Below are 18,392 nucleotides of genomic sequence, written 5' to 3' on the forward strand. Positions count from 1 at the left end.
ATAGGAGAGCTTTTTCCAGAGTCTGGTAACGTCAGACGTGATGAATGCAGAGGTCAATAGCCATTTCTCTTCCCACTTATATAATTTAATTTACTTATGAAGTTCTAGAATTTTACTTGTGACCAACTTGCATTGTAAAGTTCAAACCTGAAGTATAATTAAATACTGGGCATAAGCAAGGGCTCAGAAAGAATGGCCAAATATATTTTGTATGCCGGGAAAAGAAAGCAGTTCTAAACTCTCAGAAGTAGTAATACACCTTCATGGAAAAAACAGACAGTCCATGCTAGATGAAAATTGATTTATTAGTATACATTGCTATGCCTACTGAAACTTCAGGTTCAATGTTCTCATTTCATTTTATGCTGGTGAATGTATATTAGTTTTAATGGTGCTATTTCTTATATATGTAGTGAGTGACAACAAATCATTATCTGATTAGTTGTGACACAGATTATAAGATAAGATGGGGTGTTTGACCTCAGAAACACTGTATATATTGTAACTGGATTTTCAGTGTAACATACATCGGATTTTGACCAAAAGGATGAAAACAATGAAAAGATCACTGACATTCTTACTGCACAAAAGCTGACATCATGCATGACAAAGCAGTGCAGATGTAACTGCGATAGTCTCCAGAGTGATTTCATGGTTCTTGTTTAATATTTGCAGCAGCTGAAAAATGAAAGTGCTTGTTAAATCGAACAAGACGGTGATGGGCTAAACCACAAAGTTTTATTCTTTTTCTTTATAGCCATTTTTACTGTGCAGCAGTGATTTCTAGCAAGAATACATGATCAAATGGCAGGCTTGAGGTACGTGCTTCTTTAGTTGGCCTATTTACTTGCTAGCTGTTTTGTATTAAGCGTTCTCTGGAAGTTTTAGAAATCATGCTACATAAGAAAAACAATGCAAGTGCAGTCTCAAATGTATGCTCTCTACAGCAAACGCAACTGTTAGTGGGGAGGACTATACTGGTGTTGCCTTTATATACCGCCTTTTCCTTCAGAAGAACTTGGTGTCTCCCAGTCCAAGAGTCAGTCGCTAGTCATCTGTTGGGATTTACAACGATTTAGACCTGTGTCTTTGATTCGGCAACCTCAAAAATTTTCAGTCACTTCATCTTGAAAAAAATAAAAACTGTCTTAAAAATTCTATTTAGCAAGGTGACAACATACTTTTACCCAAAGTGTCTGTAAAAGCCAAGTAGTATTTTAGTAATATTCAAACACCCAAAGTTACATATAAAGAAGAGATGGAATTTCAGAAAGCTAGAGACATCTGTAAATGCCTAAGCAAGTTTAAAAATCCATTCCTTACAAAACTTTGTCCCCAGTCTCAGACATTATTTTGAAGAAGAATTACCCAGTTTCACAGACGGAGAAGTAGGAGAGCTGTCTTATCACCTTATTGGTAAGAGAGATTCTGAAACATTTTTCATACTGGCAGTACTCACATTTCTCTTTTCTCTTATTTATTAATCAAACTCAGAATTTAACGTTTTCCTGGTGTTTGACAGACTTTGACTTGGATAAAACAGTCTAGTCAAAATATAATAAAGTGGTTGTGAGTTTTAAAAATACTTCAAGAATGAAAAAAATTTACAGGTACACAGCCTCATGGTCCTATGCAATTTATTATTGCCAAGCTCTGACTAGCTGATGTAATTCCTATCTCTACTTGACTGGTGTGCTGCACTCACCTCCTTCAAATGCAAACTTCACAAAGGTCAGCCACAGATTTATACCTTGATTTAATGAAGAAATTAGGCTTGTACAAGATAGGTGCTGAATGGGAGATTAAAGGTCCTGGAATGAGAGGAAACAACATGAGGGTAGTTATGTAGCCTAGTGCCCAGGACACTTACCTGAAAGAGGAACTCATAAGCTGTGCTTCCTGCTTCATGTAATTCTTCTGTCTTAAAATTAATTCATTATTCATCGTCTGTCTTTAAATTAATACATTATTCCCTGGAAAAAGTACAAAGCCCATCCAAGATCCACTTCCCAGGTGAGTGCCCTTACCGCATAGAAGATGATTTTGCTCCACCCCCTGCTAAGAAATTTCCTTAGAGCTTAAAGAAATGATAAGACTATTTTTTATTGCATTCTTGTCTTTGTGAGGTTGGTTTTTTTATGTTACTTTGGCAGGTTTTATGGAGAGAACGAGGTGGCCGTAACTTAGGTATCTTTTTGCATGCTTTAATCACAAAACTCCTATGAGATGTGAGAGGTTTTCTGAAGTTATCAAAAGCAAAATAAAATTTTGTGATACAGCTTTCACCAAATGCAAATCACAGGTAGAGGATTATCAGTATAAAAGAGTTTGTATTGGTAAACATAAATGATGAAGATATTGATAAGGGTTTATATTAATAAAAGTCCATCAGTGATACTCATTAGGACCTTTTAGGGAAAATTAAGATACTCGGTTTCTAAATATTGTTTTATGTGGTTTCTTCAGGCTCTTCCCATTATATCACTTTTTTTTTTCTTCTAGCTTTCTTGTATCCCCATGGGCCAATTATCCTCATACTTTAAATCACAGAATGGTAGGGAGCAATCTGTCACTGGTGGAAGATTAATGGTATTAGCATGGTGACCTAATACGGTAAATGTGTTCTATTTCCATCCTTCTGTAATCCCACTGAAATCCATGACTCACACTGAGGATGTTTGGCCTTAGGCCTTTTCCTTCACTAAATTTTATGACTCTGTGAGCCTCCCTTCTGTTTTTGAAAGCTGTATATACAGTCACCTGATTTGCATCATTGCTGAAGCCATTAGTCAAAAAGAGCTATTGAAGAGGCAGTGCTGGATGTACCTGACCAATTATCTAAGCTCTCCCAAGCACAATTACTTATGTCCTAGATGTATTAACATTGTTTTGACAGATGGTTTTGAAACTTCCAGATACATTGAGAAATCCTGATAGTTTCATTCCAAATGAATTGATGGATCTGCTATCTAGTCACAGCGCTCCAGACTTCATTAATTAAGGCTTCTCACTGAATTTAGTAAACCATAAATTCTAGACTGTGTTTTGGTCCAGTGATATTCACTCTGACTATTCTGCTGGATAGCTGAAAGTGGAAGTAGGTTATCTCTGAAGGTAACAGAGCAAGAAATGAAGGATTAGTTTCAGAGCTTTTGTGGTTGGGTTCTGTCAAGCTTAAACTCCAGTTGTTCACTATTTTACGCTCAACAAAAATAAACATAGTCCAAAAACTAAATGAAAAAGTGCTATAAATACAGTGCAGGGGGCAGAACTAGCAAGCATGCAGCTGCTGAAGGCAGATTTGATAAGCTGGAGTATTTAATTTTGAATGAAGCTCACATTGATATGAAATTCAAAAGGTCAAATCATTTTCCAGTAACTCACCATTAACCCCTGATGTAACGGAACCTCTGAGTAACTACATTTCTACTTTAGAAGTAAAAACTAAATAATAATAAGAAAGAGAGTGAAATGCCATAGTAGCTACACTCATTTAGCTCTGCAGTCCCTCATGGTTTGGGTTTTTATCAACAAGACTGGTCCTAACATCTGTTAAGAAGTATCAACGCAGACGATTCCATGCTTTATGTTCAAAGTGACGCTTTGCTCAAATGCAGGAAAAACTGCACAGCCCTCCCTCCTGCAATCAGCAGAGCAGCAGGTAGTCAATTACGATCGTTTTGATCATAAACCATCATGGGAGGGGGGAGGCAACCCGTAGTGTTTCATATACTGGAGGAACACAAAACCTTATAAACCAAACACTATTTTTTAAAAAAAAATAAAAGGAATCTTTTCAATAAAACAGTATTAGAAAATAAATCTCTGCTGGATATCTTGCAGAGTTTATTATTTCTTGTACAGCAATAGCACCGAGGCTACATTCTCATTTTACCAGATATTGTTCAAATACCCAGAGACAGACAGAAAAGATGAAAAGAAAGCAAAGTACAAATACTGAAGTGGATTTGGAAAGGTCAGCGATAGATGCTTTTGTTCTGGTTACTTTTCTGAATTCTAAAATACACAATGAAAAGAGCAAAGGGAGGGAGAGATACATCATCATAATCTGAAATTTCTAGAGCGGATTATTTGGATTCTAGATATTAATTACCAGTTAATTTGTACTTCTGAGTTCTATTAGGACCAGAATTAAAGTGTAACAGATGTGGCTGCTTTGTGAATATAATCTAGGTGTGTGGATAAGATAAACAACTACTTGTTTGACAGTCTTGAGTGTTAGGTTATTTTATTAATACTTGAAAAAAAATATAAGGTGGCTGCAAAATCCCCAGCACCTAGTAAGGAGGTTACACCCAACTCAAGGTACCTAACTCAGCTGAACTGATAATTTCCTGAGGCTGCTACCGTCACTATCGTGCATCACAGCGTCAGAATGCAGTGCTGTTGTCGATAGCACACAACTGGGCCAGAACCCTCTCCCTGCTCCCCTCCTCAGCTGCAGTTGCTCAGGCAACAAGATCATTCAGCAGCAGAAAGGCACAGAAAGAAACTTAAGGAGTGGGAGGAGAGAGATTTCCCAGGGGCTATAGAAAGGGCGGAGGAAAGAGGAGGGAGAATGTTGGTACATGTTTCAGAGAAGGTACTTGCCCTTGTTGTTGCATAGACAATGGAGAGAGGGTGCCAGAGGCTGCTTCAAAGCTCTTCAGTTAAGCCTCTTTCTAAATTTCCCATTTGGAGTAGCTTCTTTCCCTCTCTTCACTTTTGAAAGAGGTGAGCGGATTGCATGAGGTGGCTGGTGTTGGATAGTGTTAATATCCTCCTGTATACTAGAACAGCATTCTTAAGGAGTCATTTAGGTGCCTTTACCCGGTAAACTTGGTATGAGGCATCCGATCTAGCCAAATGCAAGCTGAGGTTTGTGTTGGGCCAACAGCAAAGCTGTTCTGGCACAGACTTGCGTCCTTCAGGGGAGCGATAGGACCTCTAGGAGCCGTTGTCAGCACTCAGGGCACCTTTTCCCCTTGGCTCTCAGGAGATCATGGTATGTATCTTAGGGCTCTTGCCATATGAAGGCTTTTGGTAACTGGCTTACCAAGTAGGGGAAGATGGTGTCTATGATCATCTTATTTTAGGAGCGGAGAAAGTATTAAAAAAAACCCAACCCCACACACTTTCCATCAGTGTTTCTACAAATGTATGTGCAGTCTTGATATCATTATCAAAGCTGTTAAATGTGAAGACTTGTTACTGAAATTTCTTTAACACTGATGAAAAATAACTGTTTCTTAGTTCTAAACATTACCTCTTCATTATTGTTTGTTTTAATAGCTATTACTTTTTATTTCATCAGTAACAGAACATGAATACCCGGTATGCTTTACTGCATTCTGTCTTTGCAATTTTGATTTGCAATGAATTAATATTGATTGGCCAAACTAACGTTTATTTTTATAACACCTTATGAAGGATTCATGTTTTCCTTCACATACATTTTATTGCTGTTCTCTGTTATCTGTTTTGTGAAAAAAGCTTTACGTTATGTCTGACACAGTCTATATGAAAAAGAAGCGTTTTACTCTTTAAAAGTTGTATTGCCGTCAAAGCTTCTACCAACAACTGTATTTTTCTTAATTGCGATGAATGATGTTGTTTGGATCAACCTGCTTGTTTTCGTAGTCATTTTTGGAAAGTCCTGATATGAATTCTTACAGCGATGCCTACAAAAATCTGGATCACAACTGTATGATTAGTACTTCTCATGGTGGCCAATATTATTATCTCATTGCTTCCCCTGTAGAAAATGTACATGTGTTGTCTCTCACACAGTAAATTCTTTGCAGCGCTGATTGTCTTTTGTTCTATATATAGTACCCTGCAAATGAAGTCTTGTTTATGAACGGGGCTCTTGTGCAGCATGGTAATAGAAATCATAACCTCCTCCTGTATATGTTTCCATTAAAATAGGTAGAGACGGCAGCAGCAGAACAATGATAACAGACTTGCTAATGCTGTTTGGGCTGGGCCGTATAGCACTCCCAAAGGCTGCAGTATGCTGATGGAAGTGGTTTTGCCACTGCTTCAGAACAAATATTCACTCAAGTTTTTACGCTTGCCTTCTCATTTGAAGTTCATCTCTTGGAAAGAACAGTTGGCTAAATTTGTATCTGTCCCAGTAGAGGGAACACTTTGGAATGAGACACAGAGAATCCATAAGAGGAATAAATAGATTTCATTAGATCAGGGAAGGAAGTGGTAAGATAAGTGGAAAGGTGTCAGAAGGGGAAGAAGAGTTAGTTAAGAGTCACCTGGAAGGTAAAGAACTCTGTAATGAGTGCTATGGAAGGACCAGGAGATGAGAGCTGGTGAAAGGGGTGGTGATTCTGTGCTAGGAATCCAAGACACTTAGTTGTTGTTTAACGTCTTACGGCAGAGCATCCAGGATCTCACATTTGATGGAAAGCTGCAACTTTGTACCATGAATGTGCAATATTATTCCATAAAAATGTAAGTTTCATGTCATCAAGTACATAAATAGTTGCTTTTGGTTTGTTACCCTTTTCATCAGTGAAAGAATGGATGGCTCAAGAAAAGGAAGAGCAGAGAGGGAGAGTATGTTGCATATAGCGAGGAAAAAGCTGCACGGAAAGGAAAATACAGAAAGGAAAGCTGAAAGAGGAGACCCGTATGGAAGTGAGGAAGGAGGAAAGATAAGAGGAAAGTTTTAATATTGTTTCCAAACTTTCAGATGGGAGAAAAACAAAACAGGAGAGAGCCCTAGGAGAGGATAGAAGATACAGAAATTTAAGGAAGCATAGGCAATCTTTGAGCTGGGAAAAACAAATAATGCAGATGTTTCTGGGTAAACAGTGGGGAATGCTCAAGAAAGCAACCATGAATTCATAAAAAAAGATTGAAGGAATGTCAGAAGACAGGCATATCTTTATTTTTCAGGTAGAAAAGACTGTCGTCCAGTGGCCCTTCAGCTGATGGATGTATAGCTTTTATGCCTTTCATTTTTAATTCCTGTAGGGGAGTCTGTCCTTTTTTTTGTTTGGTTTTTTTGTATACTTCCTTTTCACTGAGCTTTTTGGTAGAAGGAGATATAGAAGCCCAAAGAATGAATGGAATTGTTTAAGGTCATATCAGTGTTGATATGAACTGAAAATTCAGTTAATTTTATTACTGTTTATTTTATTTAAATTGGCCCGTATGTTTATTACTGTTTATTTATTTTATTTAAAATAAACAGTTAAATTATTCTGATTATGAGGATATATTTCTTACCAGTGTGAATATTATGGAAGTGTTGTTCAAGGGAGGTTATAGTTTTGCCCTTTGGGATATTTGAAACTGGATTGGACAGAAGACCAGAAAGGTGACTGGTGATTTACTAAATGTTCTGTGTGTGAATATGAGTGATGCAGAATCGGCTTGCTGTGTCATGCGCAGCTGAACTGGCATTGCTTTCCCTACATTTGCAGCAGGTCTGTATCTTTAATTAGACTCACAGACAAGTAATGCTGCATGAATTTGAATCCCAACAGTTGTATTCCAGGCTGGGATTTGAAGTGCAATCAGGAACTGGCAGCTGCTCATGGAATATTTGAATAGGGAGGTTATATTCAGAATTTGCCTTCAGCACCAAGTACGGGCATAAATATTCTTATGCATAAGGATTTATACATCCCTCATTAGTTGCACATGTCGAAAACCTCTTTACATTGAGATACTTACAGTGGTGGTTTTAGTTATTCTTAGGGTTGATCCTTTGGCAGAAAAATGTATGACAGGGTTTAATAGTTGTACACTTGCTTCTGCTAAGCCCAGCTATTAAAAATACTTCTAATTTCCCTTCAGTGAGTATACTCAATTTGTCTTCATAGCTGTGGTTGTAGGAACCTGTTTGTATTTTTCATTAGCTAATGTTTCCAAATTGAGTTTTGTGTCATTGGCAGAGAATTTCAGAGCTGAATTTCTTCCTCATTCCAGAGCCTACATGTGGCATAAGTTTTGTTTGAAGAGGGACAGCTAAATGGTCTTTTCATTCTAAAATGCTTCTGGAAATTCCCTTCTTGATTCATACCCTTGTAAATTTAGATTCAGTTCATCACATGTGAATAATGCCTAATTCTCTTGAGCCTAATGGGAATATCTGACTCTTAGAGGTATTTATTCTATTGGGTTTTGAATGACAGAGACCTGTACAAACAACAGTTTGTTCTTTCGAGAACAGCGTGTGGTGCCGTTGTCTGCAGAGAGAGAATATGTCTAGTCTAGGAATACACATGAACTGGAATCTTACATCCATGTCTTTCTGAGTTGCAGGGAAATGGGAATTCATGGGTTTGAGTCCAGATCTTGGCACAATACACACTTTTAGCTCTTAAGAAGGTGAATCACAGTCTTCATTGCTGGTCAGAATGACCTCAGAGTCATATTCATAGTCAAGACCAACATTTTGTGGCTTAGGATCAATTGTTTTCTAAATGTGTGAGACATGTAGTGGGTTAACAACAGGATTATAAATAGAATATATTGTAGGTTTTAGTAGCTTGGACAGAAAGTCATATTCATCTGCTGTGATGATTTGCTGTTGGTGGTAGGAAACTTCAGAGCTTGGAGATTGGCATTGCTGAATTTTGTCCTCTAGGGCAAGAGTGTAAGAGAGAGGGTGGCTGGCTGCAGATCACAGGCTTGTAATGAAAGGCCAAGGTGCTACCTGGAGTTTCTCCACCTGTGGGAGGAGTTGTGTCCTGTGTTGGGTGGGCTTTCCTGGCCCACCTTTAGCTGCCATGAGTGGGCGTGGAGGAAAACTAGAAAGATCTGTGTTCCAGACCTTTGCTGGAAGTTGTGGGTGAACATACTTCCACCTCTGGAAGAGAAAACGCCTTTTGGAAGTAAACATTCAACTTTGACCTGGGCGTTTAATGTCATTAGAGGTGTCAATAATTAATAAAATGCCGGCAGATGGCGCCCAAGAATATCGAGTGCTGAGACCAGAGTCATTGGGACCTGTATAGAATCCTCGAATAGCTTGGGTTGGAAGGGACCTTTAAAGGTCATCTAGTCCAACCCCCTTTCATTTTCTTTTGTGTATTGCCTGAACATTTTTTTTACACGCTGGTCTCAAGAAGCACCACATAGTATGTCCTCCTAAATTAATTCGTAGGACAACAAGTAATGCATCAAATCAACAACCACCCATTGCTATGTGTAAGAACTGAAACTGTCTGGAGATTGGTTGCGGCAAGAAGTGGCTTTGCAGTGCTAGTGACAGAGGAAGAGAAGCACTGCAGGATTCCAGAGGGTAATGCCCATGGCAGGAGGAAAAAAAATCCCTTGTTCCATATGTGGTTCACTTCACAAGTAGTGACTTGTCTGAAACAAATGCGTATGGTAAATAAAACCCTTATAATGCCTTGCAAAAGGCCAGTTAATTGCAAATAAATAATTGCTTGGGTAGGTGTAGTGGTGATGGTATGGCAAGAATTAATTTTTTTGCTTAGTCATGCTTTGCAACATATGTTCAAGCATTTCTTTACTCTCATAAATATTGGAGAGAATAAGATGGGATGCCTAGATGTGGGAGCTTTCTTCTTGCTCTCAGCACTTGGGTGAAACACACAGAGGGATTAAAAATGGATTAGATAAGCATTCTTGAGGGACTAGAGAACTCTGGGAACAGAGCTCTGCCCTATTAATTATGAAGGATGCAAAAAACTGCCTGGCCCTTTTCTGGTTTGGAAAAGCACAGTATTTGGCTTTTATCTGACTTACAGCTTTCTTCTTGTGTGTCATGTGCCCCCACCCCACCCACCCCCCTACCCCCTGTCTTTCTTTTTAACTGTTTCAGGGTATCCGATGTGTCTTCACAATTCTATTCAGGTATCCTTTCCCTGATGTATCCCATGTGCCTTAAAATGTCAGCAGGACTGGAAATAAAACTGTGACCCATAAATTAATACTAAAACTCTTGTGTAACTCCAACTAGTCAAGATACAAAATTTTACTTTTAGGTAATTTATTCTCTAGGGCAATGTTCTCTGCCTGATTATTTCAGAACTTTATTGTTGAATTCAACGGGAAGGAAGTGAGGCCGTGATATGTATATACTTTGTGCACCCATTTTTATTTATTCTTGTGTCTTTTCTAGATGATGGGTGTGGAGGATAGTCAGAGAATGTAATTATTATGTGTTAATTAGTTGATTAAACCTTGATTAGCAACAGATGACAAATATTCCTGGGAAATAAATTTCTTTTTGTGCAGTAGGGCTGTTGTAGTGCAGCCTAACTAAAAACCGATAGACTGACAGCTTGCACAATCCAACACTTATTTTTCTATGGGGAAAGATAAGAATACTGGTAACGAAGGGCAAAATGTCAGTGTCACAATTCTAGCAGCTGAATCTATTCTGTCTGTCTCCTGCCAAATAGCCTATTAAACCTTTTAGCATTGTGCTGTCTGTGACACTAGGAGTTGGTCCCATTTATACTAATAGCTTTACTGTGAGAGAGTAGCCTGATTACCCTTCATTAGTCCTACAGATAAAATCCTGTATAGTACATAGTAAGCTGCTTAAAACACGTTGTTCTCAATGTATTGTAGCATGTAATGTGTTAACTATCTATGTATGTTTAATATATAGTGTAAATTGTGTAACCCTGTTCTACTGAAGTTCCACGTTGGATTGAAAGTATAAAATTGGCATATATAATTTCCATTTATTCCATGGCTTCTGTCTGACTAATTGACCCTTTACTAGCCCCTTTGTCTCTTCTTCCATATGTATTCTTTTAAAAGTGCTCCTTATAATTCTCGGTATAGTTCAGGATGGCACAAAGAAAATGTGCCAAACTGAGCATAAGTGCATCACGCAGACTTGTCAAAAACATTTTCTGAGCCGTGCGACACTTTAATGCAATGAAACGTTATCCTTTCATAAGGTTTGCTTCCTTACTTAGCAGTTGTTCAGAAATGCAGTATGCTATTTGCTTACGCACCATGATTTGTTTCACAGAAAATGCCTTTATTTTTCTTTTCCTCCACAGATACTAGTCAAGAAACCCAATTTAGTTTGGTTTCTCAAAGTACAAATATTATTAGAGGCTTAAGAGTTACGGTATTGCTTAGAAACAGATCTCAAAGACTTTTATCCTACTCAGTTGGGACTCTGAGTTCCTGTGAAATTGCAGAGTGCAAGATACTGTAGGAATCTGCCTGAAAAGCTTAAGCAGTGAACTCTTATTCATGGTAAGATGCCACACTGTGCTGATTCAAAAAACCAATCAAACAAAAAGAAGTCAGAGGTAGATTTGTAGTCTGTGAATATTTAGTAGGAATTAAAAGAAAAACTGAAGCAGTAAAACATCTCAGATGCTATGCAAAGTGTTGCAACTCACTGTGCATACTTGGAAGAAAAACCTTGTAAGACACTTTGAGTAGCAGATGCTTTTGGAGTAACTAGAAGCATTCTGCTGCATAGTGTTTTATCGTACTATTCCATAAACAAAGACAACCCTCAGCTTCAGTAAGACAGACCTGTGTTCTAGATGAACAGAACAATGAAATAAAAAATAAATAATCAGAAATGAGGTATGCATGAGTGAGCAGAGAGGGAAATTTGCCCCGATTTGCCTATGTAAATTTCGTTCATCCCCCCTGTGTACATGGGTTATTATATAGCCTTTAATCATGTAATCGCATACTGTGGGAAACAGCTCAGCAAAACCACATTGTGATTTCTGCAGTGCTCTTGTCCACACTTGTGATACCATGCTATGCAAGTGTTTACATTCCCACACATTTATTTCAAGAATTTCTCTTCTCTTTAGCTTCCTCCCAAAATAATTAAATAATGAAACAGCTTATTTCCTGCAAAGATCTATTGGCCCGTATGTTTACTATCAACTTTGCTATTGGCCGGGGTTGTAATTGCTGCAAATCTCCAAGTTTTAAGCATTATGAAAGAGTTGAAGCTATGTTTCTTTCTCATAGCCTAGTTTCTCATACACAGCTGGTATTCTTATGCAGTGTTTGCAAGGATACTGCTGTGCTTTGTTTGCACATCCGTCTTTTGATATCTTTCTGGTTAAATGAATTTTTCCTTTGTCAGGCTTTCAAGTCACCAGATGATAAAGAGGCAGGCTGAGAGGTCTAAGCTGATAGAAGATTTTGTCCCCAAAGCTGTAGTTTGGGGAAACATACAATAAATTCCTGGTCCCCATATGCTATTGTACAGAACAACATGTGGTCTCCTGCCATTCTTACCAGGGAAGCAGTGTTTGTGAATGCGAGCTGTTTCTGTCACTAAGATGGATGTATTCATTTTTGCAGGGCTTTTGTACACAGCTATCGGATAGTCTGATATTACTTCCAGGATTTGATTTTGTGTAGAATGAACTGCTCTTGAGACTTCCAGGGGGGAAAAAAAACATCAGAAGAGAGAAATTCAGTGTTTCTTCAACTAGCATACTCTTTAAGGAAAGAAGATATGCAAATTCCTTTGGATTTCTTTATATCAGACTGCAGTTACAGCTAACAACGCACTTACAGCATGCTACTGCTGGCTGCTTCTTCACTCAGCCTTTTGCTCCATGATGGGCACTGCAATACAATCTCAAAATACACGTAGTATTGCCATACAGTCTGTCTGTGTATCACACATGCATTGGTTTGGGTTTTCATTTTCAGAATAGTCCATTCTGAATTTTCTCGTCATACTGAAGGCTTCCTCATCTAGGTTTACTGAGAAGAAATTTCACAGCTCCTACTTAAAGGCTTGCAGCAAGCCTTCTTGCTGAGGCTCTAACATTTCCTGTTAGGTAATTGAGGTTATTGTAACACATTACTTGAGGGGCATACAAGAGAACAGGCTTCAGCTGATATTCCAAAATAAATGCTGACACAGTTTTTCAGTTAAAAAAAGTTTGCCAGAATATTTTAGAAACTAACAATTATATGCTAATGTTTCTAGACTAACAGGAATAGAAATTAGAATTAATGAGTTCTCTGCAGGAGCATCTGTCACATATTTAATAATACGACGCATATTTCATGTTCACAGCACTCTGCTAACATTATGCAACCCTTGTAATAGCTCTCTGCAGTAAATACCAATCTTGATTTGCTGCTAGAGACAATAAAACTTAGTTTCCAGGCATGACACCCTGAGGTGCTAAGTGTGTCTCCCCCTGAAGTCAGTGGATATAAATGTTGCTTGGACTATCTGTAAAAAGCTGTGCCCCAGTGGATTTGATTATACCACTTGTGACTGAAAATGTCCTTGTCTAAACCATATTTACAGTTTAGAACCTCTGACTGCTGTAGCTCTGCGTTGCCCGGTTGGGTGCATCAGTTTGCAGTCGCTGAAGCCTCGAATGCAGAGAAGCAGCAATTTCCAAATATACCTGTTGAGCTGCTCATGTCTCCTGGGATAAAGACAGAGATAAATGCTGAATAAATATATTTGCTTAGAGAACAAAGTTTAACCTGGAACTACGCTGTCAAGTTTTCTGTGGATGCTAATTAAGTGACGTGATTTGTCTCTGTTGCCATTCTCCCCTGTGTAAAATTAGAATAATAATTGCACCTATCTTAGAAGAAACTGGAAGAATAAATCTTTCCCTAGGGCTGAGACAGTGTTGATCCCATAGAAATATGTCTTAATCTTTCTTGTGATAGAATAAGAGAACCTAGCTAAAGTGCTGAACACTGCTGTCCTTGACATTGTACATACACTGACAAAGGCACCCTCTTCTTTTGGCAAACTGTGTTCATTCAAAATAAATAGGTAGATACTGGGCTCTTCGCTTCCAGTCTTTCCATAATTCACAATATGGCCATAAACAAATTGTGTCCATGATTCATTTAACCTGAAATTTCTAAAAGAGTTTACCTATAAATGGAAATTTGCTTGACATTTTGCTGCTTTTTACTTATTGGGCTTACTCTCATTTTTAGTCACAAGTAATATAACTGACTATTAGTAGTTTTTAATGTAAAAGTTGAATATAAGGAACATAGACATGATGGTTTCAATAGTTGCTGCTGCAGTTCTACCTGTGTGTGAGATTGGTGTTGGCAGGTGTTGAACTCCCTTCCCAAAAATAGAAGACCCACTCTCATTTGGTTTGAGTGTGGTCCTAGGAGATGTTCATGCTTCTTTTTGAACTACCACATCTCAGGATAGGATAATTCTATATATATGCATAGCAGATATCTTCAGGCATAGAGGTGGACCTAAAAGAGAAGTCTTAATTTGGATCTTAACTTTCCTCACATCTAGGGGCTGTTTGAAGGTCTATGTGAATCCCATTATAAGCTTAATTTCTGAAGTTCAGTTCTAATTCTGAATTTTCCTTAGGCGAGGAATGAGGAGATTTTTTTTTCAATCTGGATGTCCGGTATATATTCTGTCTTTGACATCACTGTTGGCAGACTTCTTGACAAAATAGAAAAATCTTTCATTTTGCCCGTTTAGGGAATTTCCATTTACCCTGTGTGAGACAAACTTGGGTCATGAATATAGAAAGACTGTGCCTCATATTTTTGTTCCTGAATTGTATATAATAAATTATTCCTTATCCAGGGAAATGGGGGACTGGAGTACATGGAAATTTTTTGGTTTCTGGAAATATGTCATGCTGCACTTGAGTTAGTAGGTTTTCCTGTTGCAGTACTGGGTAACTCACACATATAGCAAGCTCTTAGGCACCTGAGATAATACTCTCTTTTTTCCCTTCCTTTTCAGTGCATCAGTATGACTGTCATTTTGTGCCTTTGCTTTGAAATTGGTTTCTTCTTGCAGACTAACATTCAGTCAAAAGGACATCTTGTTTGCAGATAGATCATCTTGGCTACTGTCTAGGAGCTCCTCAAGCATCTATTAGTAACAAAAATTATCCACCAGTACTCATTATTAGTTCCTCCACAAGGGCTTTTAAAGAATAACTACATTTCTTTTTATTTTTAAGGATATAGAAATAAGAGTTGTTGATAAGAACTGTTGATGTCTCACCACAGTTAGTGTCCCTGAACTAGAGAAACCACTGTACTTCTGTTGCTGTTCTTTTGCTTTATTTTTGAGCTATAGCATCTGAAAAGACTGTTTTTAAAAAGGAAAAGTAAATCAAGGGGTGATGTAATCCCGATGGTATAGTCCTGATGACTGTAGACTGAATGTATGGGCTTTAGGAAGTCACTTTTTCCCCCTCAGGACATGTCTGCACTGGAGATTGCGGTGTAGATTAGAGGTATACAACCTAACCCTAAACTAGACTGTCCAGAAATAGGGAAAATGAGCCCATAGCAGACTCTTTTCAGAACTGCTGTAGCTGGAGAGCTTCCGGGTCTCAGTCAAACAAGCTGGGCTTGTTTAAAACTTGTTTTGGTTTCTATATGTTGTATCTCAGGCTTCAGTAAGGATCTATCTAGTGCTGGTTTTCCCTCTTTAATCTAGGGAAAATGTTATGTGTGCTATAGGAAAAGCTTCATTGGTTGTGAATAACAAATGTTAGGCGGGGCCAGTAGTTTTTGTAGAATGTCTTTAATTTTTTAAGGGCTGCACTAGCATCAGCAACTAGGCAAAAAAGCATGCTGAAGTAAAAGGGGATCATGTCTTGTATCTATTCTCCTTCTAAAAGAGATGTTGAAACTGCATCGAAATAGCGATAACTGTTTTGGTACTACTAAACTAAATTCCTGAGAATGATGAATGAGAAAAAAATGTTTTTAATTATTTTGATCTAATCTGTGGAGTTTAATTAGGTATGCAGTTTTAAATCTGGTTATGTTTGCATGTGGCTTTAGCACTGCCTCTTAATTCAAAGAGCAAATGTAACCATGTTGTTCTTTCACAGACTTCTCTGTAAATGGTCTTTCAGGTTGAAATGCCTGTCAGCAATATTCATTAGTTTTCTTTGTGACCTTTTTTATTTTATTCCTGAAAATTTGTTTGTTAATAATCTACAAAATGTGGGTAAGTTTCACTTAAAAAGGGAAAAACAAGCAAAGTTGAAATAAGTAAATCTCTCAATTTTTGATGTTGAGAAGTTTACCTACAGAAACAATACGGAATTAAAGACATACCTTTGGTGACCTTTAGTCACTGTGCGTGTCTGACGCACTCTGCACGGTGGTGAGCAGATCCTCCAGAGAAAAATGTGCAAGGCCCTATTTCCTTTGCTTAGGGCTTGTGTTTTTTAAGATGAAAACAAGCATTCAGAATAAAGACAGCCCAACTGGCTCACTTTTCCCCAGGTCTTCACCCATCCAGGCCATCTGAAGCCTTGTATCAGCTGGTTACTGTTCCTCACTGTTCCTCTTTCTCAGAACTGCACCTAAGGGTGGTCAAGGGCTTCATTGTCTCTCCTGTCTCCTCTCTTTACATGAGATATGTTGCACCTTGCATATAATTCCAATTCGTAAGGACTTAAATTGTAGAGGAAGTGAACTAAACTGTCTCAGCGTTCAGCACCCTGCTCTGTTCCTGGTCCCGGTTTGTGTCCTTTTAGGCCCTAATATGGTCACTTGCATATTGGCCATTGCCTAAGCACAGTCTTGAAGTCAAATGAGAGCTATGTGAATAATGGAAAATCAAGATCTGAGACTGTAAAATCCCAGTGCAAGGACTGTGTTTTCTTACTGTGCAGTTCATGTTTCATTCTGAGTCACGCTTAAACAGGTTCAGCATCTGTGCATTTTAAAGTGTTCTAAAGGCATGTTATTTTCATGTAAAGGTAGATGTAAAAACAGAGTCTGAAATAAATCCAGGTTGACAAATATCAGTTGTGTTAATTTTAGCAAGAATTAAAACTTTACATTTGAAGCTGTATATGTTTTAGGAACATGATGGACAATTCATCTGAACTGGTGTTGTGGTGCCAAAACCAGGACAACTGGTTTTTCTAGTTTTGATTCCTGTGGTTTTGTATCCCTAGCTTTTGATTGAAAGGAATTAGTTCCTTCCATACTGAAAAGATACTTTGGAAGAACAACTTGTGAATTTTTGGACCTGGTCATCTTTATATAGCTACTCTGGCTTTTATGTCTGGCACAGATGTCTCAGGTAACCTCCAGCTATAACCAAATTTCCATCTACCTTTTTTATTTTACTAGTACTTGATTCTGGGAAATACATGCGCATATCCATATTACCAGCTATCTGTAAGATCCAGGCACACTAGCACGCACTGCATAAATTAATAGTGCATCGTATGTCGAAATTCAGTTTTCTTCTGTGAATTCATCTGTCTCCTACTGTCAGTTATGTGTATTGTATATTTCATAATAGGGCAGCTCATGCATTAAAGATCCTTATTGATCCGCCATGATTTGAAGAAGTGCTATTCAGACTTGGCCTAGAGTTAAGCATAAGTCAAATCAAGGACAGAGCTGGCAAGTATTCAGGCTCAGGCACCACAATGCTGAAATCTGCATTTATTTTAATCTGTTCAGATACGATTTCTGCAATGCAGCCAGTGGCTAAGGCTGACCTTAAATCCAAAGAATCCTTGACTGTTGGTCTGTTTCCAAAGGCTTAATCCCTTTTTGTCTTGACTTTCTTTTGTTCCTCCTTATGCCTCCACAGAATGCAATGATATTTCTGCTCCTGTTTGATTTTTCCTGAAGCAATCCTTCACATCACTTATGGATTATTGGTATTTTTGCACTTTCTTTTTGAAGTATTAATTTCACTTAATCCTGCTTCTGCAGCACTCTTTTGAGCTGACATGCAAGCATACTTTGAATTGCATCAGTGCTACTCTGTCAGTCCAGAGGCGGTATCCCAATGTGATACAAGGCACTCCTCCAAAGAGTCTGAGCTGAACGTATAGCCTCCACATTTCTCCCTGTCTTCCTGTGGTTAAAAATTCGAAACTGAGCACAGAAATCTTCCTAGCACCATCATACCACAGATCAACAGTTTAGTGAGCGTGATGCATTAATGAGTGTTACAAATATTACAGTGGGAACAAAAAGGGGAAATTAAGAAACAAGCTGTGCTGCCCGAAGTACCCATCTGTGATCTTTGTAGGTAACCTGGCAATGCTTTATTTTCTTTTAATAGGTAGAATCAGCTGTCTGTTGCTGTGCAGGCAAGACACCTTATCCCATTCTGCTCATTTCCTTCATAACATCCTTATGTCAGTCTGTGTGTCCCATGTGCACTCTGAAGAAAACAGCCACCTTCTCCAGGCTGACTGCACTGAGGAACAGGTAATGGTGAGCAGGACGGGGAGGCTGCTGACCTCGATTTCAGTGCCCAGCTTTCTGGCATCTGGGTTCAGCAGTTACAGATGAAAGTCCTTGTGAGTCCCTGGAGCTCACGCTCTGCAAGTGGGTAGTGTTTGCGCAGTCTGATTACATACAGAGTTGTAAAAGACATTGGGATCTCTAGAAATTTGGTAGCTTCAAATTCAAGAAAC

At 38.4% G+C, this 18,392-nt stretch overlaps 1 long non-coding RNA gene across 1 annotated transcript; it reads right to left on the reverse strand.

The window, feature by feature from the left end:
• Positions 1-804: 804 nt before the first annotated feature.
• On the reverse strand, positions 805-16,396 carry LOC140650384 (uncharacterized). Its single transcript, XR_012041962.1, has 3 exons — positions 16,054-16,396; positions 1,706-1,811; positions 805-1,126 (listed from the first exon to the last, which is right to left on the reverse strand). It is a non-coding gene; the product is annotated as an uncharacterized lncRNA (long non-coding RNA).
• Between the last annotated feature and the right edge of the window lie 1,996 nt (positions 16,397-18,392).

The sequence above is a fragment of the Ciconia boyciana genome, chromosome 3, assembly GCF_034638445.1.
Source record: "Ciconia boyciana chromosome 3, ASM3463844v1, whole genome shotgun sequence".
NCBI classification, from domain to species: domain Eukaryota; kingdom Metazoa; phylum Chordata; class Aves; order Ciconiiformes; family Ciconiidae; genus Ciconia; species Ciconia boyciana.